The 25,244-nt window shown below is 44.2% G+C and overlaps 1 long non-coding RNA gene across 1 annotated transcript; it reads right to left on the bottom strand.

Annotated features, from left to right (window-relative positions):
- Positions 1 to 3,837: 3,837 nt before the first annotated feature.
- LOC140713290 (uncharacterized) lies at positions 3,838 to 12,086 on the bottom strand. The gene is made up of 3 exons (XR_012095213.1): positions 11,874 to 12,086; positions 5,239 to 5,983; positions 3,838 to 4,472 (listed from the first exon to the last, which is right to left on the bottom strand). It is a non-coding gene; the product is annotated as an uncharacterized lncRNA (long non-coding RNA).
- Positions 12,087 to 25,244: the final 13,158 nt, after the last annotated feature.

Below are 25,244 nucleotides of genomic sequence, written 5' to 3'. Positions count from 1 at the left end.
AGTTTAATTTATAAATTAAGCATAGTAAGAGATTAACAACATTAATAATAAAATAGAACAATTGGGCTGGGCATGGTGGCTCACACCTGTAATCCAAGCACTTTGGGAGGCTGAGGCAGGAGGATTGCTTGAACCCAGAAGTTCAAGACCAGCCTGGGCAATAAAGCGAGATACCATCTCTAGAAAATAAAAATAAAGAACAATGATAACAGACTACAATAAACTACTGTAATAAAAGTGATGTGAATGTAGTCTCTCTCAAAATATCTGTGCTGTACTTACCGTCTGATGAGATGATGCAATGTGGTGAGCTGCACGAGGTGAGTGGCATAGTATTGTGATGAGTGTTGGACTTCTCTTGAGCTTCTGACAAACATCAGGAGGATCATCTGCTTCAGGTGATCCTGGATCACTGGGCCATGATATCAATGGTTGATGTCAGGAGCAGATGATATCAATGATACCAATTATCAATTGATAGTTGAAGGTTTTTTTTTTTTAACTGAAATCTTTGGGAAGAACATTATAATCTGAAGATATTATCTCTTTCTTTTTTTCTTTTTCTGTTTTTTTGAGATAGAGTTCACTCTTGTTGCCCAGGCTAGAGTGCAATGGCACAATCTTGGCTCACCACAACTTCTGCCTCCCAGGTCAAGCCATTCTCCTGCCTCAGCCTCCCGAGTAGCTGGGATTGCAGGCATGCGCCACCATGCCTGGCTAATGTATTTTTGGTAGAGACAGGGTTTCTCCATGTTGGTCAGGCTGGTCTCGAATCCCCGACCTCAGGTGATCCGCCTGCCTCGGCCTCCCAAAGTGCTAGGATTACCGGTGTGAGCCACCATGCCTGGACTTCTTCTTCTTCTTCTTCTTCTTTTTTTTTTTAGATGGGGTTTTGCTCTTGTTGCCCAGGCTGGAGTACAATGGCGTGATCTCAGCATACTGCAACCTTCGCCTCCCAGCTTCAAGCAATTCTCCTGCCTCAGCCTCCCAAGTAGCTGAAATTACAGGCACCCGCCACCACACCTGGCTAATTTTTGTATTTTTAATAGAGATGGGGTTTCACCATGTTGGCCAGGCTGGTCTTGATCTCCTGACCTCGGGTGATACGCCCACCTCGGCCTCCCAAAGTGTTGGGATTACAGGCATGAGCCACCGCGTCCAGCCCGTCTCTTTCTTTCTAACTGGTCCAAGTGTTGCTGCAGACGTTGTAATCCTTCAGGGATCATTCGAGTGACCTTAATGCTGTCGCCATTTGAGGATTGTATTCCGTAATTTTGCCCTTTAATGTCTATGCAATTTGAAACACTGGCAAATTTTTATGATCGATTCATTTATTTTTTGGAGGCAGGGTCTCACTGTGTTGCCCAGGCTGGAGTGCAGTGGCACAATCATGGCTCACTCCAGCCTCAGTGGCCTGGGCTCAAGCAATCCTCTGGCCTTGGCCCCCCTTTTAGCTGAAACCACAGGCACATACCAGCACGTCCTGCTGATTTTTAAATTTTTGGTTGAAATGGGGTCTCTTTGTTGTCCAAGCTAGTCTCAAACACTCGGCTCAAGCAATCCTCCTGCCTTGGCCTCCCAAAGTGCTGGGGTTACTCACGAGCCACTGTGCAGGCCTTGATCTGTCTTTTTTATCCGTATTTTCTCAGTATGGCACGGTTTGTGGTAGAGTTTGGCTTTCTTTGAATGTTCATGAGCCTCCCAACTTTCCTTCTTTCTCTCTTTCTCGTGGTAATCCAAACAACATCCATAGTGTTGACAGGGTAACTCAATACATTCATTTTGTGGCCTGGTGACAACCCCAGAGCCACCTGGTGCAGCCCCCAGGGCCTAGAGAAGCTATGAATTTTGGGGTCTCAAAGACCCACAAGCTGACTGTGTGCAGCTTTCAACAGAAGAGGGTCATCTTCTCATGGAGAAAGCGTTTAATTGAACTAAACTGGGAACTTCTCAGGGTTTTACCACAAACCTAGCCCTGAGCATGTCTACAAAATTACCGACATGAAGGCTTTGTTGAACTGCTCATCTCATACGCAGAAGAAAAAAATAGTAAAAAGAACTCCTGCCATATATTATTCTGAAATAAACTGTTGGAAGTGCCACTCTAAAACATTTTCACGGTGAATATTTTGGTGATATGTTTTCTATTCTTCCTATCCCATTCATTGTTTCTATGCCAAAATAGGGTAGGTCTTATCTCCAGTTTACAGTCAAAGAAACTCATTCAGCTCTAAAAGTAGGAGCAGAATTTATACCATGTTCACAATGGTTAATAATTACAGAAACAGATTTAGTCTGTTTCAAATCCCCTTTTAAAGTGAGTACTGGCCAGGCACCATGGCTCATGCCTGTAATCCCAGGATTTTGGGAGGCCAAGGCAGGAGGATTGCCTGAGGCCAGGAGTTTGACATCAGTTTGGGCAACATAGTGAATCTCCATTGCTACTAAAAATACAAAATAAAAAGTCAACTAGTCAAAAATGGTGGCACTTGCCTGTAGCCCTAACTACTTGGGGGGATGAGGGAGGAGACTCCCTTGAGTCTAGGATTTTGAGGTTGCAGTGAGCTCTGATTGTGCCACTGCCTGCCAGAGTGACACTGTCTCTCTAAAATAATAATAATGATGATAGTAAGATGAGTACTGCCAGGCCAAAGCTTCATAATTTCTCTCAGTGCACATGAGAAGAGATCTGAGATTCATCATTCATCGATTCAACAACTATTTCTTTTTTAAAAAAAAAAAAAAGACAGGGTCTCACTATGCTGCCCAGGCTGGTTTTGAACTCCCAGGCTTAAGTGATCTTCCCACCTCAGCCTCCCAAAGTGCTGGGATTATAGGCGTATGCCACTGTGCCTGGCCCAACAAATATTTCTTTCAGTGTCTCTCTCTTTTGTAAAAAAATTTACCATAAAGTATTTTATCCCTAACAAATATTTTTTGAACACTTTCCACACGCATGTTCCCAGGAAAGACTTACACAGGCCACGCGTGGTGGCTCACGCCTTGTAATCCCAGCACTGTAGGAGGCCAAGGTGGGGACGCTGTTTGAGCCTGGGAGTTTAAGACCAACCTGGGCAACACAGTGAGACCTTGTCTTTATAAAAATAAAAATAGGGCCAGGCGCAGTGGCTCATGTCTATAATCCCAACACTTTGGGAGGCCAGGGTGGGTGGATCACTTGAGGTCAGGAGTTTGAGACCAGCCTGGCCAACATGGTGAAACCCCGTCTCTACCAAAAATACAAAAATTAGCTGGGCGCAGTGGCATATGCCTGTAATCCCAGCTACTTGGGAGGCTGAGGCAGGATAATCCCTCAAACCCGGGAGGCAGAGGTTGCAGCAAGCCGAGATCATGTCACTGCACTCCAGCCTGGGTGACAGAACGAGACTCCATCTCAAAATAAATAAATGAAAACAAAATAAAATAAAAATAAAAATAGGCCAGGTGCGGTGGCTCACTCCTGTAATCCCAGCATTTTGGGAGGCCAAGGCAGGCGGATCACCTGAGGTTGGGAGTTAGAGACCAGCCTGACCAACATGGAGAAACCCCCGTCTCTACTAAAAATACAAAATTAGCCAAGCGTGGTGGTGCATACCTGTAATCCCAGCTACTGGGAGGCTGAGGCAGGAGAACACTTGAACTCAGAAGGTTGAGGTTGTGGTGAGAGGAAATAACGCCACTGCACTCCAGCCTGGGCAGCAAGAGCGAAACTCTGTCTCAAAAAAAAAAAAAAAAAAAAAAAAGAGTGTATTTTATGGTGTGTAAATTGCACTTCAATAAAGTTAATATTTTTATTTTTATTTACTTTATTATTATTATTTTCTTTTCAGACCGAGTTTTGCTCTTGTTACCCAGGCTGGAGTGCAATGGTACAGTCTTGGCTCACTGCAACCTTCGCCTCCCAGGTTCACGTGATTCTTCTGCCTCAGCCTCCCAAGTAGCTGGGATTACAGGCGCCCGCCACCACGCCTGGCTAATGTTTGTATTTTTAGTAGAGATGGGGGTTTCACCATGTTGGCCAGGCTGGTCTCGAACTCCTGACCTCAGGTGATCCGCTCTCCTTGGCCTCCCAAAGTGCTGGCATTACAGGCGTGAGCCACCGCGTCCAACCAAGTTAATATTTTTTAAATGAAGCACTAGTAAGAGGACTGCACTTCCACCCAAGGTCGGGGATCGTTGCGGCAGACTTCGCTTTACAGAGACAGTGTGGGAAAGCAGCAGTTTTGGTTACCTCTTGTTAGGCCTTTCCATTTCATTAAAGAAGAGGGCTCCACTTTTTGACGTGGGGTTAAACAGGGAAAACCTGACTCTGGATTCTGGGCTTCAAGATAGGATAGAATGAGAGCAATCAGGAGTTACCATTCAGGCCTTTCATTAGTCCCTCTCTTCACTGCATGATTGAATCCTGCCCTTCGGCTTTCCTGGGCCCCAGGTCACTCCAGAATTGATCCTTAGGTTATGTGCATGTACATCTTTGATGAAAAAGAAAGCAAAAACAGACAGAATTATATGCATTGATTCGAGAAAGCAGTCACAATATAATGTTAAGTTAAATAACAGGATATAAAAGGTATATTCAGTATAGTCTCATTTTGTACATTAAATTGGAGAGCCGACAGAGAAAAAATTAGAAGAAAATATTTCTAAGTGAAAAGATTAAGCATATATATATATTTATGTGTGTGTGTGTGTGTATATATATATATAGTGAGAGAGAGAGAGACAGAATCGTGCTCTGTTGTCCAGGTTGGAGTGTAGTGGCATAATCATAGGTCATTACAACCTCAAACTGCTGGACTCAAGCAATTCTCCTACCTCAGCCTCCCCAGTAGCTAGGACTATAGGCACACACCACCACACCTGGCTAATTTTTTATTGTTTTGTAGAGGAGGGAGTCTTACTATGTTGCCCAGGCTGGTCTTGAACTCCTGGCCTCAATTGGTCCTCCTGCTTTGGCCTCCCTAAGTGCTGGGATGGCAGGCATGAGCCACTGTGCCTCTTCAGAACTAGGTGTAATTTAATTTTCTTCTTTACATTTTCTTAGATTTTCTAATTTTTATCTTAAAATTAACATTTATTAATTTGTAGCTAGAAAGGAAAACTTCTACAAAGATTGTAGAGACCAGGTTTCCCCACGTACATAGCCCAGGCTAGTCTTGAACTTCTGAGTTCAAGCCATCCGTTCACCTGTGCCCATGGCTGCTAGCTTCCCGATATCAAGAAGGGGAAGCAACTTACCCAGGTTCACTCAGGCAGGTTTTGTGAATCCAAAACCATTAGTCTTTTATAATTTCCTGTTTCTCCACTTGGGATTTCTTCCAGCTGAAAGCTTAACCATTATATGAAGGCTCAGAGCTCCCAGGTCAATGTCATCTTCATGGAGCTGTGCCTGGAGATGACGCCCACTTTCTCTGCTGCGTTAAACCCGGTGTCTCTCCTGCTGTGTGTGCCAGCGGCTGTGTTGTGGTTGTGGGTGTGCTTGCTTTCGAGTCTTCACGCTGCTGTAAGCCCCTTGGGAGTAAGGACCACACCTTAGTTATTTCCGTCTCTCTTTATGTAGCATCCAGGTGCATCACTCACGTACAGGAGGGATTGGCTGAACACAGAGGCAGGTTAACTCAAGAATAAACTTCATTATTTGCTTTTAGGTGCTGTAGTGTGACGTGAAGTGGGTAGCTCATAATTGTGAAGATAAACTTGTGGAGTAGGTGGGTTTTGAGGTCCAATAGGAAGATAGGCCCCACACAATAATAGTTTGATTATTAATCAGCGTGGAGCAGTTGAACTAGTTGTTGCATTCCCCGGGCGTGGGCTCCGCCAGTCTGTGCTGTACTCTGGCGCCCCCAAATGGTCACGTAGGGTTTATTACACATCGGAAGTAAACACAGTTTTTACTAACGATGAGGTAGTGACTGTCTTGGTAGCTCTCTAGGAGCTCATCCGCCTTCTCTTTAAAGTTACACTTCACAGAGGCAGGATAATCCTGTCAAGGAGAAAGGAAAATTGGGCTTCCGATAAACCTGTAATATTATAGGTGTTCCACTAAGTCAGAAATATCAGCTAAGTCTGTTGTATCATCATCTGTACTTTTTTTGTACGTCTTAAAATACCATTTAAAGTAACGAAAAAATCTAAAACTTAGCTCTAGAGGATCATGCCTCCAAAAGACATTGGAGTTTAATTTTTAGATATTTCCCCTTTTTCCCTAGAGGTAAAAATAAAACTCAGGATAATGTTTTTCAGACCTGTGTGTTTTCATACTTGTAAAACCTACGTATGTATCCATAAACACATAGGGTGTTGATTTGTGTTTCAATTTTAAAAAATTGTTGTCAGATTTCATCATTCTGAATGTCTTGCTTTTTTTTTTTTGAGATGGAATCTCGCTCTGTCACCCAGGCTGGAGTGCAGTGGCATGATCTCAGCTCACTGCAACCTCTGCCTCCCAGGTTCAAGCGATTCTCCTCCCTCAGCTTCCTGAGTAGCTGGGACTACAGGCACCCGCCAACATGCCCGGCTAATTTTTGTATTTTTTGTAGAGACGGGGTTTCACTATGTTGGCCAGGCTGGTCTTGAACTCCGAACCTCAAGTAATCTGCCCATCTTGGCCTCCCAAAGTTCTAAGATTACAGGCGTGAGCCACCACACCTCGTCATACCTTGCTTTTATTGATCAACATTGTGTTTAAGAATTATTCACATTAGTACACATATTTCTAGTTGATTCACCTTTACCACTGAAAAATTCCTTGTATAACTATGCGTGTGTGTGTATATATATATGTGTGTATATACATGTGTTTATATATGTGTATATATGTATATATGTGTATATGTGTGTGTATGTATATATATGTGTGTGTATATGTGTGTGTGTGTGTGTGTGTATATATAGTCTTGCACCGTTGCCCAGGCTGGAATGCAGTGGCGCCATCTCCGCTCACTGCAACATCCACCTCCCAGGTTCAAGCGATTCTCCTGCCTCAGCCTCCCAAGTAGCTGGGATTACAGGTGCCTGCCACCACGCCTGGCTAATCTTTTGTATTTTAAGTAGAGATGGGGTTTCACCATGTTTATTAGGCTGGTCTTGAACTTCTGCCAGTCAAAGTGCTGGGATTACAGGGGGTGAGTCACTGTGCCTGGCTTTTTTTTTTTTTTAATTTATTAAAATAAAAAATAGAGACAGGGTCTTGCTATGTTGCCCAGGTTGGTCTCAAACACCTGAGCTCAAGCAATCCTCCAGTCTTGGCCTCCCAAAGTACTGGGATTACAGGTGTGAGCCACTGTGCCTGGTCCTTATGATATCTTTTTGTATTCCAAGGTCATAAGATAGTCATTTAATTTTGAAAAGTATTTTAAAGATTTGCTTTTTACATTTAGATGCTTAAATCCCCTTGATTTTATTTATGTAGTTGGTGCAAGGTGAATGCCTCTTTATCGGTATGGGTGATTTTCTCTTGGGCAGGGTACACATTAGAAAGGCCTAGGGAGCTTTTAAAAGACCATTTCTGAGCCTCATCTCAGAACAGATGAAATCAAAATTTCTGAGTGTGGACCTGAGACATCAGATTTTAAAAATAAAAACAAAACTCCCCCAGGCATTTTTTAACATGGAGCCAAGGTTGAGAATCTTTGCTTTAAGGTCAGACCAAGAGTAGAGACACTGGGGTGTGTATTATTGGCATTGTCAGTTATACTGGATATTGCTGGCACTCTCTAAAGTGATTAAACTAGGCCGGGCGCAGTGGCTCACGCCTGTAATGCCTGCACTTTGGGAGGCCGAGATGGGCAGATCACCTGGGGTCTGGAGTTTGAGACCAGCCTGGCCAACATGGTGAAACCCGGTCTCTACTAAAAATACAAAAATTAGCTGGGTGTGGTGGCAGGCGCCTGTAATCCTAGCTACCTGGGAGGCTGAGGCGCAAGAATTGCTTGAACTTGGGAGGCAGAGGTTGCAGTGAGTAGAGATTGCATCATTGTACTCTAGCCTGGGCAACAAAGCAAGACTCTGTCTAAAATAAATAAATAAATAAATAAATAAATAAATAAATAAATAAATAAAATAAGTGATTACACTGTTCATGGTCCCCAAGTAGGAGAATTTCAGTTGCTTCTGAAAACCTTTGAAAACACATGTTGTGATATTTTATATAAAACTAAGAACCATGGATGAAAAAATATATATGTGGGTCTCATATATGTATGCATTTCATGTATATGTGTTATAAACATATATATGTCTTTCATATATATATGTCTTTCATATATACATATATATATGTTTTCACCCATGATTCTTGGCTTATAACTCCCATGGCTCTTGTTATTACAGTTGTTTGTTATAACGTTAGGGTACTTTAGTTCTCATAGGCAGGCTTCAGGAAACAGAATCTGTCTGTCTCTGACCTTCTCCCCACCTTTTTACCTGCTCCTTTTTCTCCCCACCTTTTACCTGCTTCTTTTCCTATCTTTCTGTCTGGGAGCTGGCCATGAGGAAATTCTCTGACCTACTTTGTGTGACTGTAGGTCACAATACCCTCACTTCGGACAGGTCCTGCCCTGTTCCCTGGAGGAAGGAAAGCCGCACAGAGAGACCAAGAAGAATCTGATCAGATGGGCCTTGTTGGGTTTCCCCATTTAGCCTGTTAGTGTTAGATCGTACTCAATCATATTTATTTTATTTATTTATTTATTTTATTTTTTTTGAGATGGAGTCTCACTCTGTCACCTAGGCTGGAGTACAGTGACACAATCTCGGCTCACTGCAACCTCCACCTCCCGGGTTCAAGCGATTCTCCTGCCTCAGCCTCCCAAATAACTAGGATTACAGGCTCCCACTACCATGCCTGGCTAATTTTTGTATTTTTAGTAGAGATGGGGTTTCACCATATTGGCCAGGCTGGTCTCGAACTCCTGACCTCGTGATCCACCCACCTCAGCCTCCCGAAGTGCTGAGATTACAGGTGTGAGCCACTGCGCCCAGCCTACCAACCATATTTCTAGAAGGTTGTCCGTGCTACAATCACATCTATCCAATGAAGTCTCCATAAAAGGCCCAAGAGGACAGGAAGCTTCCAGATAGCTGAGCACATGCAGGTTCCTAGAGGACAGTGTGCCAAAAGAGGGCAGGGAAACTCAGAGCCCCTTCTCCCATACCTTGTCCTACACATCTCTTCATCTACCTTTTTTTTTTTTTTTTTTCCTGAGACAAAGACTCACTCTGTCGCCCAGGTTGGAGTGCAGCGGTGCGATCTCAGCTCACTGCAAGCTCCGTCTCCCAGGTTCACACTATTCTCCTGCCTCAGCCTCCCAAGTAGCTGGGACTACAGGCGCCCGCCACCATGCCAGGCTAATTTTTTGTATTTTCTTTTTTTTAGTAGAGATGGGGTTTCACCGTGTTGGTCAGGATGGTCTCAATCTCCTGACCTCGTGATCCGCCTGCCTTGGCCTCCCAAAGTGCTGGGATTACAGGTGTGAGCCACCGCACCTGGCCCATCTATTTTTTTTTTTTTTTTTAACGAAGAAGTATTTTATTATTTTGTGGCAAAGCTGTTGCTTTCACAGCATAAAAATAGCACCAGCAAATGCAGCATATTGCAAAATTAAGATAGTGTTGTTCTTCATCTGACACTGCACAAGCAGCAAAAACCTCTTCACTCCCGTTTTTTCCAGTGGAAAGATCATTAAGTATTTCAACCCAAATCCAGGTATGGATATATGCAAGTTATAATATTATATAAGACTTAAGAATAACGTTATCTCTGAATTATGTAATTTTTATAACTAGTTTGTACCATGGATAATTTCATGAATTCTGAATACTAGAGCCTAGCTTAAAAATCATAGGGGCCAGGCGCGGTGGCTCAAGCCTGTAATCCCAGCACTTTGGGAGGCCGAGATGGGCGGATCACGAGGTCAGGAGATCGAGACCATCCTGGCTAACATGGTGAAACCCCGTCTCTATTAAAAAATACAAAAAACTGGGCGAGGTGGCGGGCGCCTGTAGTCCCAGCTACAGGGGAGGCTGAGGCAGGAGAATGGTGTAAACCTGGGAGGCGGAGCTTGCAGTGAGCTGAGATCCAGCCACGGCACTCCAGCCCAGCCCAGGCGACAGAGCGAGACTCCGTCTCAAAAAAAAAAAAAAAAAAAAAAATAGGGTATTGTGAATAGGGCTTGTATTATGTTTATCTATAATCATTCGAAAGGTAAAGGGCACTTTCTCTCATTAGTAGTGTTAACAATAGTTTTTTTTCCCCATCAGTAGTGCTAAAAGTTGCTATTCTAAGTCTTCTATCCACTAATTTAAGGCAACTCTGCTGGGTTGCGTAATTTCATACTAGTTTATTAAGGGGTTCCATGATCACTCCTCAATATGTTTCTTCTCATATGTTTCTTCACTTATAAGTTCATCTAGTTCTGAAGGGTTACTCAGTGTCATCTTGATCAGCCAACCATCTTCATAACAAGATGTTTTGACAAGTCCTGGATTTTCTGCAAGGGCTTCATTAATTTTAGTTACGTCTCCTGATAAAGGAGAATAGAATTCACAAGGAGCTTTCACACTTTCCGAGGACCAAACTCTTCTTGTTTGCTCAATTTTGTCCCAACTTCAGGCAGACTACAGTAAACATCTCCCAACACTTCCTGTGCAAAATTGCTGACTCCCACGGTTCCAATACCATTTTCTGTTGTTATCCATTCATGTTTCTCTGTGAATTTACGCACCGAGAGCAGAGCCGGTCCTGTGTGCAGCGTCCGGACCGCGCCCGCCCCCAGCTGCCAGGGCCTCAGAGGGCAGGGTGCGGCGGGTGCTAGGATTACAGGCATAAGCCACTGCACGCGGCCGATACATGGGTATTATTATGCTAGTTGAGTGACATGGAAACTGGAGTCAGAGAGTTTAGGTGATTAGGGAAGACAGCTCAAATCACCCCAGTGACACTGCTGGAATATAGGGCCAAAGCTGTGCTCCACACCACCTTTGACATCCTGCCTCTCCACTTAGCAATGTTGTCCGTCCGACGTGCTCCTCTCACCTGGACTAGGACAACGGCAGTATTTTCAGTTCTGTATATCCCATTTGCCTCCTATTGGGACTTTAAATTCAATCTCTGCTTGAAGGGAGAGATTGACCATACAGTTGACTTCTAGAATCCTGGAGGCAAGTGGGGCACAGTAGCTCATGGCTGTCATACCAGCACTTTCGAAGGTCAAGGTGGGTGGATTGCTTGAGCCCAGGAGTTTGGGACAAACTCATGTTGCCAGCCTGGGCCACATGGTGAAACTCTGTCTCTACCAAAAATACAAAAATTAGCCGGGGCATGGAGGTGCACGTCTGTAGTCCCAGCTACTCAGGAGGTTGAGGTGGGAGGATTGCTCAAGCCCGGGATGTTGAGGCTGCAGAGAGCCATGTGTGTGCTACTACACTCCAGCTTGAGTGATAGAGTGAGACCCTGTCTCAACAACAACAGCAACAACAACAAAAACAAAACAAAACGAAACAAAAAAAACAGTACAAATAGAATCCTGGAGGCAGCCACTCCCATAGGCTTGAGCTTTCAAAACACACAGAAACATCTAATCGAAGGGGGTTGAATATTGACCAATGAGTTAATCTTCAAATGCCAATGATGACTGGGTATTTGCCAAGTTTACCAAAATGTATCTATTCCTGGCTACATGCCAAGACACAGACAAGATGTTCTAAGGGTTTTAGAAGTGTAAGGCAGGGTTCCTGCACTTTTGAGATATCGAGACTCTAATGTACATGAGACAAAGATTATGGAATTCAGTTTTAAATTCTCAGTACAGATTTTAAGTGGTACGGTTTTAAAGAAGTGACTCAATATGAGCTAGTCGCTTGGACCAACTGACCTTGAAATTCCTCTCCTGTCTTGATGTGGTGGTGGGAGCCTGTAATTCCAGATACCTGGGAGGCTGAGGCAGGAGAATCACTGGAACCCAGGAGGTGGAAGTTGCAGTGGGCCGAGATCATGCCAATGCATTCCAGCCTGGGTGACAGAGCTAGACTCCATCTCAAAAAGAAAAGAAAACAATTTCTAATTACTTGAAAGCCTTTAAATCCTGTCATTATCCCACAAACTCTGAAAGAGGCAGATGATAAAATAGAAGTCTTAGAGAAAATAAATTATTTCTTTAAATATCATGGGGCCAGTCGCGGTATATTAGTCCATTTTCATGCTGCTAATAAAGACATAGCTGAGACTGGATAATTTATAAAGGAAAGAGGTTTAATTGACTCACAGTTCCACAGGGCTCAGGAGGCCTCAAAATACTTACAATCATGGTGGAAGGGGAAGCAAACATGTCTTTTTTCACATGGCGGCAGGAAGCAGAAGAATGAGAACTAAGGGTGAAGTGAGACCCCTATAAAACCATCAGATCTCATGAGAACTCACTCATTATCACGAGAACAACATAAGCATAGCTGCCCCCATGATTAAATTACCTTCTACTGGGTCCCTCCCACAACACATGGGGATTATGGGAACTACAATTCAAGATGAGATTTGGGTGGGGACACGACCAAACCATATCACACGGTGACTCCCACCTGTAATCCCAGCACGTTGGGAGGCTGAGGTGGATAGATCACTTGAGCCCAGGAGTTCGAGACTAGCCTGGGCAACAAGGCGAAAAGAGTCAGCTTGTGGCCAAATTCATGTTTGATAGATCTTCTCAGCTCTAAAACTGAAAGGGAGGAGCTTAAAATAACAGAAAGAGAAAATAAACAAGCAGGGTGGGTGAAATAATATCGTATGGTTGTTGAAACAAATTACCACAAATTTAGTGGCTTAAAACAACACAAGGCTGGGTTCCGTGGTGCATGCCTGTAATCCCAGCACTTTGCGGGGCCAAGGCAAGAGAATTGCTTGAGCTCAGGAGTTTGAGACCAGCCTGGCAACATAGTGAGACCTTGTCTCTAAAAAATAAAAAAAGAAAGAAGGAAGAAAAAGAAAAAATTCCAAAACCAAAACCACCCCACACATTTATTATCTTACAGTTCTGGGGTCAGAGGTCCAAAATGGGTCTTTATGAGCTAAAAACCAAGGTGTTAGCAGGCCTGCATCCCTTCTTTTTATTTTATTTTAATTCCTTTTTTTTTTTTTGGTAGGGATGCAGTCTCACTCTAATGCCCAGGCTGGTCTTGAATTCCTGGGCTCAAGCAATTCACCCATCTTGGCCTCCCAAAGTGCTGGGATTGTAGGCATGAGCAACTGCACCTTGACTTAGTCTTGGGTTTTTGAGGAAAAATGTGGTTTAGACACTTAGAAATGTCTTTGTTGAAAAAAAATTTTTTTAAGTGTACTGTAAAAGCATCACATGGTCTAACCTCATAATTCCCACTTTTTGTAGATCCAAGATTCAATGTGGGCTTTCCCAGAGCTCAGAGATCCAGTTAAAAGATAGGTAGGCCCCATCTAAATAAAATTGGTATTCTTATACTATCCTATGATAGTTCTATAATTTTATGTTTGATTTGGCATCCATCTTTAATCTTCCTCTAGCCCCATCAGACTTTTACTCTCTCTGTACCTTATGATGTAAATTTTTTCTATTTGATTTTCACCTGAGTTGTTTCCTTTAATATGCACATTTAAGGCTATTTAACTGACAACTGCCTAGGTTTGTGAAACAGGTTATCAAGTATCTGAAAGTCTAAGATAGGAAAAAAAAAAAGGTATTTATAAGTCTACGTCTATAAGATGTAATTCGTTTTTGTTGTTGTTGTTCGTTTTTTTGAGACAGTCTTGCTCTGTTGCCCAGGCTGGAGTGCAGTGGCACGATCTTGGCTCACTGCAACCTCTGTCTCTCAGGTTCAAGCAATTCTCCTGCCTCAGCCTCCCGAGTAGCTGGGATTACAGGCATCCACCACCATGCCCGGCTAATTTTTTGTATTTTTAGTAGAGGCGGGGTTTCACCACATTGGTCAGGCTGGTCTCAAGCTCCTGATGTCAGGTGACACACCCACTTAAGCCTCCCAAAGTGCTGGGATTATAGGCATGAGCCACTGCACCCGGCCTATAAGATGTATTTCTATTGGCATGCCTAATACATCTATGTATTTATGTGTTGCATATACAATGTTTCACTACCAAAAATATATAAAGGAGCTCTAATTAATTGGCTTAAATAAAAATAAAAGCATTTAAATAAAATACTGTATCAGAAAAAGGAAAAACTAGTCAAATTATTTTTCAAGTTTACATGACTTAAGTAAAATCTTTAATAAGTAAGCTAGCTTTAAAAGTATTGGTAAAGTAATATTAGAAATGTCTTAAGAATTTCTAGCATACATTTTATTTGCATTTATTAATCAAGCAATTTCACACCTATCCTTGCCAAATACTATCAGGTGTCAAAATTTGGCACAGGGGTTACAAAACCATAAACCCAGCCCAAAACAGAATGATTCTTGCTAGTGTATCTTTAATAAATAAGACACTGATATTGTTCTTGAATTACTTAGTAAAATTCCCATAACTTCTAATCTTGTGGCTTTAGGCAGTCTAGTCTATAGGCAGTAAGGAGGTTTGTTTTGGGAAAGGACTGCTATTGTCTTTGTTTTAATGCTGAACTATAAATTCAGTTCCTCCCAAAGCTCAGGAATGAACAAGGTCAGCTTGGAGGTTAGAAGCAAGATGGAGTCAGTTAGGTCATATCATTTTCATTGTCTCAGAGTTTCATAGCTTTAAATGATGACTATCACAGTTTTCATAAATAATCTAGGTAGACAAAATAAAATAATTAGGTAAATGTAATGAGATAAATACTTGTAGACAAACTTGTCATAATTTAGAATCTAAAGTTAAATTAAATAATAGATATTTCATTATTTGAGTATTTTCAAATAAAAATACATATTGTAGGAAAACATTCTTTCTTAAGTGTTCTTTTTAAAAAGGTGAACAAATTTTGTCAAATTCAAAGCTTATTTAAAGGTCATGTATAAAACAAGGTAAAAGGAACCAGGAAATAAGAGAGATATAAATAAAGTTATAGAAATAAAGAGGGTTTTTTTGGGTAAGAAAGCTTAAAGAGAAATAATTTTATATGAGAAAGAATCTTGTATGGTAAATTTAGACCTAGAATAAAATGACTAGTCGTTTAAGAAAGAGGAATGTTCAGGACAAACCAGAAAGTCCAAGCATGTCATGAATGATCTGTGTAACTCACAATAAAAGGATTTGTTTTAGGCCAGGCATGGGGGCCGAGGCAGGTGGATCGCTTGAGGTCAGGAGTTCAAAACCAGCCTGGACAACATGGTGAAACTCTGTCTCCACTAAAAATACAAAAAATTTAGCCGGGCATGGTGGCAGGTGCCTGTAATCCAGGCTATCTGGGAGGCTGAGGCAGGAGAATTGCTTGAACATGGGAGGCAGCGGTTGCAGTGAGCCAAGATCTTACCACTGCCCCCTAGCCTGGGTAAGAGACGGAGACTCCATCTCAAAAACAAACAAACAAAAACCACCACCACCACCAACAACAACAACAAAAACTCTTTCCTTTATATAAATTACCCAGTCTCAGGTATTTCTTCATAGCAGCATGGGAGTGGACCAATACAGGTGACTACTCACATGTGGCAAATGCAGACAAGGGCACTCTGTGCTATTGAGATGCTGAGGTGGAGGTGTGACAGGAGTTTGGCAGGACTTGTTTCCCAAGACATAGGTCACAAGGACCCCCCTGATAAAACAGGATGTGGTAAAGGAGCCAGCAAAAACCCACCAAAACCAAGATGGTGATGAAAGCGGCCCCTGGTCCTCTCACTGCTCATTATACACGAATCCTAATCCATGATTTGTCCATGCTAAAGGAAACTCCCACCAGCACCGTAACAGGTTACAAACGCCATGGCAACATCCGGAAGTTACCCTACATGGTCTAAAAAGGGGAGGGACTCTCGTTTCTGGGAATTCCCTGACCTTTTCCTGGAAAATTCATGAATAAGCCACCCTTGTTCAGCATATGAGCAAGAAACAAACATAAAAACAGCAACCTGCAGCTCTCACGGCTGCTCTTCTGATGGCAATAGCCACTCTTATTCCTTTACTTTTAAAATAAACTTGTTTCACTTTACTCTGTTAACTCTTGAATCCTTCCTGCGCAAAGTCAAGAAATCACGTGGCCTCCTGGGCTGAACTCCAATTTGGGGTTTCACCCTGTGATAGGAGGATGGGCTTGAGTCCAGGAGTTCAGGTCCAGCCTAAGCAACATAGTGAGACCCCCCCATCTCTATTTTTTTCTCAGACAGTATAAGAGATAGATGAAGTAAAGTGCATAAATGGCTGTGAGGAGCATGTGGTTTGTCGAAGCTGGAACTTTATTTACAAACAAGTTCCAGCATTATCTGAGTGGGTGCTGCTAACAATCATAGCATGTTCTTTAAAACTGCAGACTGGGATTAGACGGTTTGCCAAGAAGTCACTGAGTACATGAAAGCGAGAATTCAGATTTCTCAATTTATCTTCAGGTTTATCACTCCCTCCCTCTGTGCCCTTCTCTGCATCTGCTGTATGTGAGTATGGAGAGTCCACACAATGTCAGTCTACACCAGTGGTCTAGGTTTTCAACTACATCTCACTGGTCAAGCATGTTTGCATTCACAGAAGGAACCCTCCCCCCATTTTTGCTTTCCTGTTTTACTTTTAGTACATTTTAGGCCTTAAGAATGTGGGTTTTGTTTTTTTTTTTCCCCTGTGAGACAGGAGTCTTGCTCCATCACCCAGCCTGGAGTGCAGTGGCATGCTCTCGGCTCACTGCAACCTCCCCCTCCTGGGTTCAAGTGATTCTCCTGTTTCAGCCTCCCACGTAGCTGGGAATACGGTCACGCACCACCACGCCTGGCTAATTTTTTTTTTTTTTGTATTTTTAGTAGAGATGGGGTTTTACCATGTTGGCCAGGCTGGTTTTGAACTCCTGACCTCAGGTGATCCGCCCACCTTGGCCTCTCAAAGTGCTGGGATTACAGGCATGAGCAACCATGCCTCACCAAGAGTGTTTTATCATACAGAAATAGAAGTTACAAATCTCTCAGGAGGTTCTTTGGAAGTGCAGCTTTAAAGACATACTTTTTGACCCCCACTGTTTTCTTTTGCCCAACTTGGATGTGTTCTGCCTTCATCATCTCTTAAAAGAGGCATTCACAGGCAGCAGGACTCCTTTGTGGAGCAACGTTTATAACATTGTCAGTTGCTTTAAGCAAATGTTCTCAAGGTTGATCTGTAGGCTGGATCCAGTGGGTGACAAGGATTTTACTGATTTGTACAAAATGAGAAAATTAAGAACAATGCGATGAGTTCTTCATAAAGGAATTTTCTTTCTTTTTTTTTTTTTCTTTTTTTGAGATGGAGTTTCACTCTTGTTGCCCAGGCTGGAGTGTAGCGGCACAATCTCGGCTCACTGCAAACTCTACCTCCTGGGTTCAAGTGATTCTCCTGCCTCAGCCTCCCGAGTAGCTGGGATTATGGGTGCCCACCACCATGCCTGGCTAATTTTTGTATTTTTAGTGAGATGGGGTTTCACCATGTTGGCCAGGCTGGTCTCAAATTCCTGACGTCAGGCGATCCGCCCACCTCAGCCTCCCAAAGTGCTGGGAATACAGGTGTGAACCACTGTGCCCGGCCTCATAAAGGAATTTATTTGTGTCACTTTGATGTATTCTGAGATTGCATGCCCTCTTCTTTCTGAGTTTAAATTTCTTTTATAATAGTAGGATAATAAGGGATAGGTGTTAAAAAAAAAAACCCATACATATTTACTCAATAGAATTAACTCATTCCCTAAACATATTTGCAAATTTTGCTACTCTGTGAAATCCAAAAGTCCAGAGAACTACCATTTTAATGAATGCAACTTGAGATTTAATGTGATATAATGGATTTAATAAGATTTAATTAAATTCCATTCTGATGAGAAAGGTTTTTAGATAATCGAGTTCTCCATATTCAGAAAAGTCAACCTGCCAGTCCAATTTAATGCTTAGATCCACCATGGGGAAGCAGAAATCAGTCTGGATAATGAAGACCAAAGAGACAGACTCTTAGACCTAAAGGAACTTCAGAGATCACCTCTCATTATACAGCTGAGAAAAGAGACTTGATGGTTTATATTCCTGGTCCTGCCATTTACTTGCCATTGCCTTGAGCTAGCTACTCACCACAATCGCAAAGGGTCCCTTCAGTTCTGAAATTCTGAAAATTAACAAGTAACATATTAAGAAAAAGAGATGAGGCCAGGCACGGTAGCTCATGTCTGTGATCCCAGCAGTTTGGGAGGCTGAGGCAGGCGGATCGCTTGAGGTCAGGAGTTCCAGACCAGCCTGACCAACATGGTGAAACTTCGTCTCTACTAAAAATACAAAAAGTAGTTGGGCGTGATGGCGCTTGCCTGTAATTCCAGCTACTTGCGAGGCTGAGGCAGGAGAATCGCTTGAACCCGGGAGGCGACAGTTGCAGTGAGGTGAGATTACGCCACTGCACTCCAGCCTGGGTGACAGAGTGAAACTCTGAAAGAAAAAAGAAAAAGAAAAAGAGATCATTCCTCATGGGTAAAGGGTAAAGTCCAGGGAAATTCAAGCTGATGCAGAAAACAACAAAATACTCATTTTTTTCTTTTTTTCTTTGTTTTTTGTTTTTTTTTTTTTGAGACAAAGTCTCGCTCTGTCGCCCAGGCTGGAGTGCAGTGGCCGGATCTCAGCTCACTGCCAGCTCCACCTCCCGGGTTCACGCCATTCTCCCGCCTCAGCCTCCCGAGTAGCTGGGACTACAGGCGCCCGCCACCTCGCCCGGCTAGTTTTTTGTATTTTTTTTTAGTAGAGACGGGGTTTCACCGTGTTAGCCAGGATGGTCTCGATCTCCTGACCTCGTGATCCGCCCATCTCGGCCTCCCAAAGTGCTAGGGTTACAGGCTTGAGCCACTGTGCCCGGCCTCATTTTTTTCTTATTGCCCCAAATGGCCACGATTTATAAGGCTTTATTGTAGCTTGGTATTGAGGGGAAAACCAGAGATTCCTTATCCCACCCACCTGCCTCTTATTTTCCTAATAAAGGTGTCATGGTGTTTCAAGGCCTGTGGATCAGTGGATCCAAATGCGGACAGTTACTGCCCCCTAGTGGACTCACAGTATGGTGCTCATTTATAAATTGAGATTAAAGCTTGACTCCCCTGTTGCAGAAAGAATTCATCTTTGGCGGTGGAGGGACCTTAAGAAGCCACCTTAATTTTTGTTTTAACATACTTTAACACCCTCATTCTGCAGATGGGGACACTGGTCCTCTAAGTCACATAGGTGCCCCAGGGGTTTTTGTTCCAAGTCCGGGGCCCACGCCACTACACCACAGTTTCATTAGGCTGCACCAGCTCCAACTATTTCTGGAGTAGCTGGGGAACTACCATGACCTGTCCTTCTGTGGCAGGGAAAGCAAGATACCACCTCATGGTTGGTTTGCCTCCCACTGCGACTTTCGCTTTGGAGGACAGCTCTGACACAGCCACATGACCTAGTAAGACACACAGGGAGAGTGCTGTGTGATCATGAAGGCAGATTTTCAGCAAAACGCCAGAGCCAGGCCGGTGTGGTGGCTCACGCCTATAATCTCAGCACTTTGGGAGGTGGAGGCTGGTGGATCGCCTTAAGTCAGGAGTTTGAGACTAGCCTGACCAACATGGTGAAACCCCATGTATTAAAAATACAACCATTAGCTGGGTATGGTGGCGGCCCCTGTAATCCCAGCTACTCGGGAGGCTGAGGCAGGAGAATCATTTGAACCCAGGAGGTGGAGGTTGCAGTGAGCCAAAGATTGCGCCATTGCACTCTAGCTTGGGTGACGAGTGAAATTCCATCCCCCCCCAAAAAAAAACCACACACACACACAACAACAACAACAAAACATCAGCTGCACCGAACAGATTCTCCCTCATGCCTCTCAGAAGGGACTGACCTGACCAACACCCTGATCTCAGACTTCTGACCTCCACAATCGTGGAATTACACATTTCTGTGGTCTGAGCTGCTCTGTTTGTGACACTGTTACAGCAGCCCTAGCAAGTGAATACAGATTTTGCAGAGATTTATCCCTCAAACACCTTTCAGTGGTTACTTTGATTTTGCTGAACCAAATTAAGTTGACTTCCCCAAAGCAGCCAATGACCAGAAAACTTCAAATTGTAAGGATATGTGTGAACTTTGAACCTCCAGTCCAGTGACTCATCCTGAGCAGGAATTTCTTATACAATGTCTTTGTCGGCCAGGGTAGAAAAGGGTGCTATGCCCTTACAAAGAAAGTATGACAAAGAAACAGAGAAAGTTGGACCACCCACAGCCAGCCAAACTATTCTGTAATAGAAGTTAGGCTTAGAATGCAACGAAGAATTAACGTGCTCGACTACTTTCAATACTTGGAGCTACAGAGAGGTGCTCCTAATGAAGCTGGAAATGAGGAAAACGGAAAACAAAATTGTCGCCTGGGAGCTCAACTCTGAGATCACTTATAAGGGATCAGAGCAGAGACACGCAAGGTCACCTAAGCAAAGCAAAACGAAAGTCAGAGAGGCAAATGTTGGCATTTCCTATCCAAGTGCTGTATAAGGGAGAATGAGTTTCAGTCACCAAACCTGAAGTATCTCCTGTTCCAAAGGACAGGTTCTCCTTTTAGGTGGAGATAGATGCAGGGAGTTATGGCTGGAGGACTTCATGTATTTCTGATTCCATTGGCAAGACTCTCTCTGATATAAATGGAATGCACCAAGCTGTCATAGTTTGATGCCGTTAACCATTCCTCGAATTGGCCTTCTTCCTTCATGATCACGTGGCTTTCTCCCTGTGTGCCTTACTAGGTCCCTGGCTGTGTCTGAGGCGTCCTCCATAGTTTGATGGCATTAATCAATCATTCCTCTAATTGGTAAATATTCCTCTAAACTATTAACAATCCCATGGTAACTCCGTGAGTACTGACAACCTTCAGATTATCCATGGCTTCCATTGTGCCTTAGAGACAGAACACACTGGATTGCCCCCAGGTTAACTGGCTACTCATGACAGCAGTTCTTCATACTAAACCCTTAATAAAAGCCTCTGGCCGGGTGCAGCGGTTCATGCCTGAAATCCCAGCATTTTGGTAGGTCGAGGCAGGAGGATTACTTGAGGCCAGTAGTTTGAGACCAGCCTGGGCAACATAATGAGACCACATGTCTACAAAAAAGTAAAAAAATTACCTGGGTGTGATAGCATGTGCCTGTAGTTCCAGCTACTTGGGAGGTTGAGGCAGAGGACTGCTTGAGCTCCAGGTTGAGGCTGCAGTGAGCTATGATGATGCCACTGCACTCCAGCCTGGGTGCCAGATTGAGTCCCTGTCTCGGGGGGGGGGGGGGGGAAGGCTGATTATGACTTCCCTCATGTGCTCTGCTTATGAAAGAGACTGAACAGTAATATGCACACAAACATTCTAGTCTAATGAAATGTTATTCTTCACTGCCAGTTGATAAAAGGTATTCTTTTATTAACCTTTCATCTGCACATTTTTTGGTTAGTGTCAATGGGTCTCTCAACCATTATCATTATCATAGGGCAACAACTAACAAGAGGGAGCCCTTGAGACTTCAACACACAGGCCCTCAAATAAAACACAGCACGGGTGACTTCTGCTACTATCTATGATGGAGGAACCAGTACAGAATCAGCCTTCCCACCACAAACAACAGAAAAACTAGACCAAAAATATGAGGCAACTCTTCTAGGCACTGGACCACAGGAAGAGAAAGAGTGTAACTCTGGAAAGAAGGAAAACATCTGGGGTTTGAGACCAGCTTGGCCAACGTGGTGAAACCCTGCCTCTACTGGTGTGGTGGCGGGTGCCTGTAATCCCAGCTGGGAGGCTGAGGCAGGAGAATCCCTTGAACCCGGGAGGTGGAGGTTGCAGTGAGCTGAGATTGCGCCACTGCACTCCAGCCTGGGTGACAGAGGGAGAGTCCTTCTCAAAAAAAAAAAAAAAAAAAAAAAAAAAGTCTTGTGGAGCTGAGGAGGCAAAAGATGCCAGACCCAAGAGCAGACCATAGGCTACATTATTATAAGTATTATTATTATTATTATTATTATTGAGATGGAGTTTCGCTCTGTCGCCCAGGCTGGAGTGCAGTGGCGCAATCTCCACTCACTGCAACCTCTGCCTCCCAGGTTCAAGTGATTCTCCTGCCTCAGCCTCCTGAGTAGCAGAGATTACAGGCACCCGCCACCATGCCCAGCTAATTTTTGTATTTTTAGTAGAGACAAGGTTTTACTATGTTGGCCAAGCTGGTCTTGAACTCCTGACCTCAGGTGATCCGCCCGCCTCGGCCTCCCAAAGCATTGGGATTACAGGTGTGAGCCACTGCGCCCGGCCTATTATTATTTTTTTATTATTATTATCATTTTGAGGCGGAGTCTCACACTGTCGCCCAGGCTGGAGTGCAGCGGTGTGATCTCTGCTCACTGCAACCTCTGCCTCCCAGGTTCAAGTGATTCTCCTGCCTCAGCCTCCCAAGTAACTGGGACTACAGGCGCGTGACACCACGCCCGGCTAATTTTTGTATTTTTAGTAGAGACGGGGTTTCGCTAAGTTGGCCAGGCTGGTCTCGAACTCCTGATCTCAGGTGATCTGCCCGCCTCAGCCTCCCAAAGAGCTGGGATTACAAGTGTGAGCCACTGCGCCCGGTCATAAGTATTATTTTAAAAGCAAACTAAACTATAATACTTAGGGATGCTGTTTGGATGGTAAAGCAATAATATGATTACCATATCTTTAATTTAAGGAGGGCGGGTATGGGGAGGGCTCAGGAGGCCTCTGGGAGGCTATGGAAGCTTTATTACTTGACCTGGGAGGTGGTTTTTCAGGAATGTTTTTGATAAAGTAATAAGCTGCTTAACTGTTTTGTGCACTTTTTAAAAGATGTGTTCTATATTTCGCAATACAAATGGATTTTTTTTTTTTTTTAAATAAAAAGAAAACTTCATTCGGGACAAGCTGGGCGTGTCCAAGAGAAGCCAAGACCCACCCCCAGGCACATCACCATCTGCAGCCTGACCCCCTTCTCAGGCCCGGTGAGCGGCCTCGCGAGTCACCAGACTCCCAGAGCGACGGCTGCAGGTCCCAGGGTCCACGAGGGTGGGTACAACTCCCCTGAGCACAAAGAGCCCGGGAAGGACACCGCCCAGCTCAGCACCCCCAGCACTCCAGGAGCAAACTCAATGGCCTTGGTTCGTCTGCGCCTGCGCGGACGACTCGGCTGCGCATGCGCCCTCTGACCCACAGGCGCTGTAACAGTAGGTGGAGTTTAAGGAGAAGCTGGCTCCGGGACTGGGACTGCAGTCATGTGTCCTTTGGACTGCGTTGCAGGTTCCTAAAGGGGCAACTATGTTCAGTTCTACAATTTTTTTTTTTTTTTTCTGAGACGGAGTCTTGCTTTGTCGCCAGGCAGAAATGCAGTGGTGCGATCTCAGCTCACTGCAATCTCCGCCTCCCGGGTTCAAGCGATATTCCTGCCTCAGCCTCCCAAGTAGCTGGGATCACAGGCATGTGCCACCACGCCTGGCTAATTTTGTATTTTTAGTAGAGACAGGGTTTCTCCATGTTGGTCAGGCTGGTCTTGAACTCCTGACCTCAGGTGATCTGCCCACCTTGGTCTCCCAAAGTGCTAGGATTACATGCGAGAGACACCACACCTGGCCCCCTCAGCCCCCTTAGCCCCCTTTTCTTTTTTTTCTTTTTTTTTTTTTTTTGAGACGGAGTCTCGCTCTGTCACCCAGGCTGGAGTACAGTGGTGCGATCTCAGCTCACTGCAAGCTCCGCTTCCCAGGTTCATGCCATTCTTCTGCCTCAGCCTCCTGAGTAGCTGGGACTACAGGCACCCACCACCACGCCCGGCTGATTTTTTGCATTTTTAGTAGAGACGGGGTTTCACCATGTTAGCCAGGATGGTCTCGATCTCCTGACCTCGTGATCCGCCCGCCTCGGCCTCCCAAAGTGCTGGGATTACAGGTGTCAGCCACCGCGCCTGGCCCCCTCAGCCCCTTTTATAGTTGCTCTTCCTTCTCTTGAGAAAGACAGACCTTAATGCACGTGGAAACTTGCTAAAATGCATTGCACAGGGTAGAAAACTCTCTGAGGTGACAATCAAATAAACAATTTGAGATATTCATATCAGAATTAATAAAGAGAATGATTAACGATTGGGTAACATATCCTTTTATGATTTAGCTGATTTCCAATTATTTACATTCTTCAAAGAATAACTCAGAAATGTTTAGTGAATTTGCTCACAAATTATTTACTCACATATGATGGAGTGAGTTGGTAAATTGAGTAAAATAACAAAGGTAAAAACAGAATTGATAAAGAGAGGGACGAAGGGTAGAGGAAAAATGCTGCAGACGACCTGGGAACAGGGTAAACTATCTGCTGGTAGCTGATTGTGGATGTACAAATCTCTTCAAGATTCAACTGCCTTATTTTACAGGTAACAGAAACCTTGACTCACACAGTACAGTGACTTTGTTTAAAGCAGTTTCTCAACAGCAGCAATTCTGGTATCTGGGGCCGGGTAATTCCTTGCTGTGGGGACTGTCCCATGCACTAGATGGTGTTTAGCAGCATCCCTGGCCTTTACCCACTAAATACCACTAGCCCCTTCTCCCAAACCCAGATGAATTCACACACTGCCAAATGTGGGGGGTGGGGGTGGGACAAAACCTCCTCTGGATGAGAACTACGGCTCTCAAGAAACGTCCAGTACCAGGGTAGGTGACCAAGGATTCTGTCGCCCAAGAGATGACAGAAGGTTCTAGATAAACGCGCACTCCATTGCCATTCACAAGACGTTTTGTTTTCACTCTCAAAAGCGGCAGATTTTTTTTTTTTTTTTGAGACGGAGTTTTTTGCTTTTTGTGGCCCAGGCTGGAGTGCAATGGTGCGATATCGGCTCGCTGCAACCTCGGCCTCCCGGGTTCAAGCGATTCTCCTGTCCCAGCCTCCCGAGTAGCTGGGATTACAGGCGCAAGCCGCCATGCCTGGCTAATTTTTTTGTATTCTAGTAGAGACAGGGTTTCTCTGTGTTGCCCAGGCTGGTCTCGAACTCCTGAGCTCAGGCAATCCACCCGCCTCGGCCTCCCAAAGTGCTAGGATTACAGGCGGGTGAGCCACCGCGCCCGGCTAGAGATTCTTTACAGGACATATTAGTCCTTGTCTT

Source organism: Chlorocebus sabaeus, chromosome 1, assembly GCF_047675955.1.
Source record: "Chlorocebus sabaeus isolate Y175 chromosome 1, mChlSab1.0.hap1, whole genome shotgun sequence".
NCBI classification, from domain to species: Eukaryota; Metazoa; Chordata; class Mammalia; order Primates; family Cercopithecidae; genus Chlorocebus; species Chlorocebus sabaeus.
The sequence above is the reverse complement of the archived record's forward strand: the minus strand, read 5'-3'. Positions and strand labels throughout refer to the sequence as shown.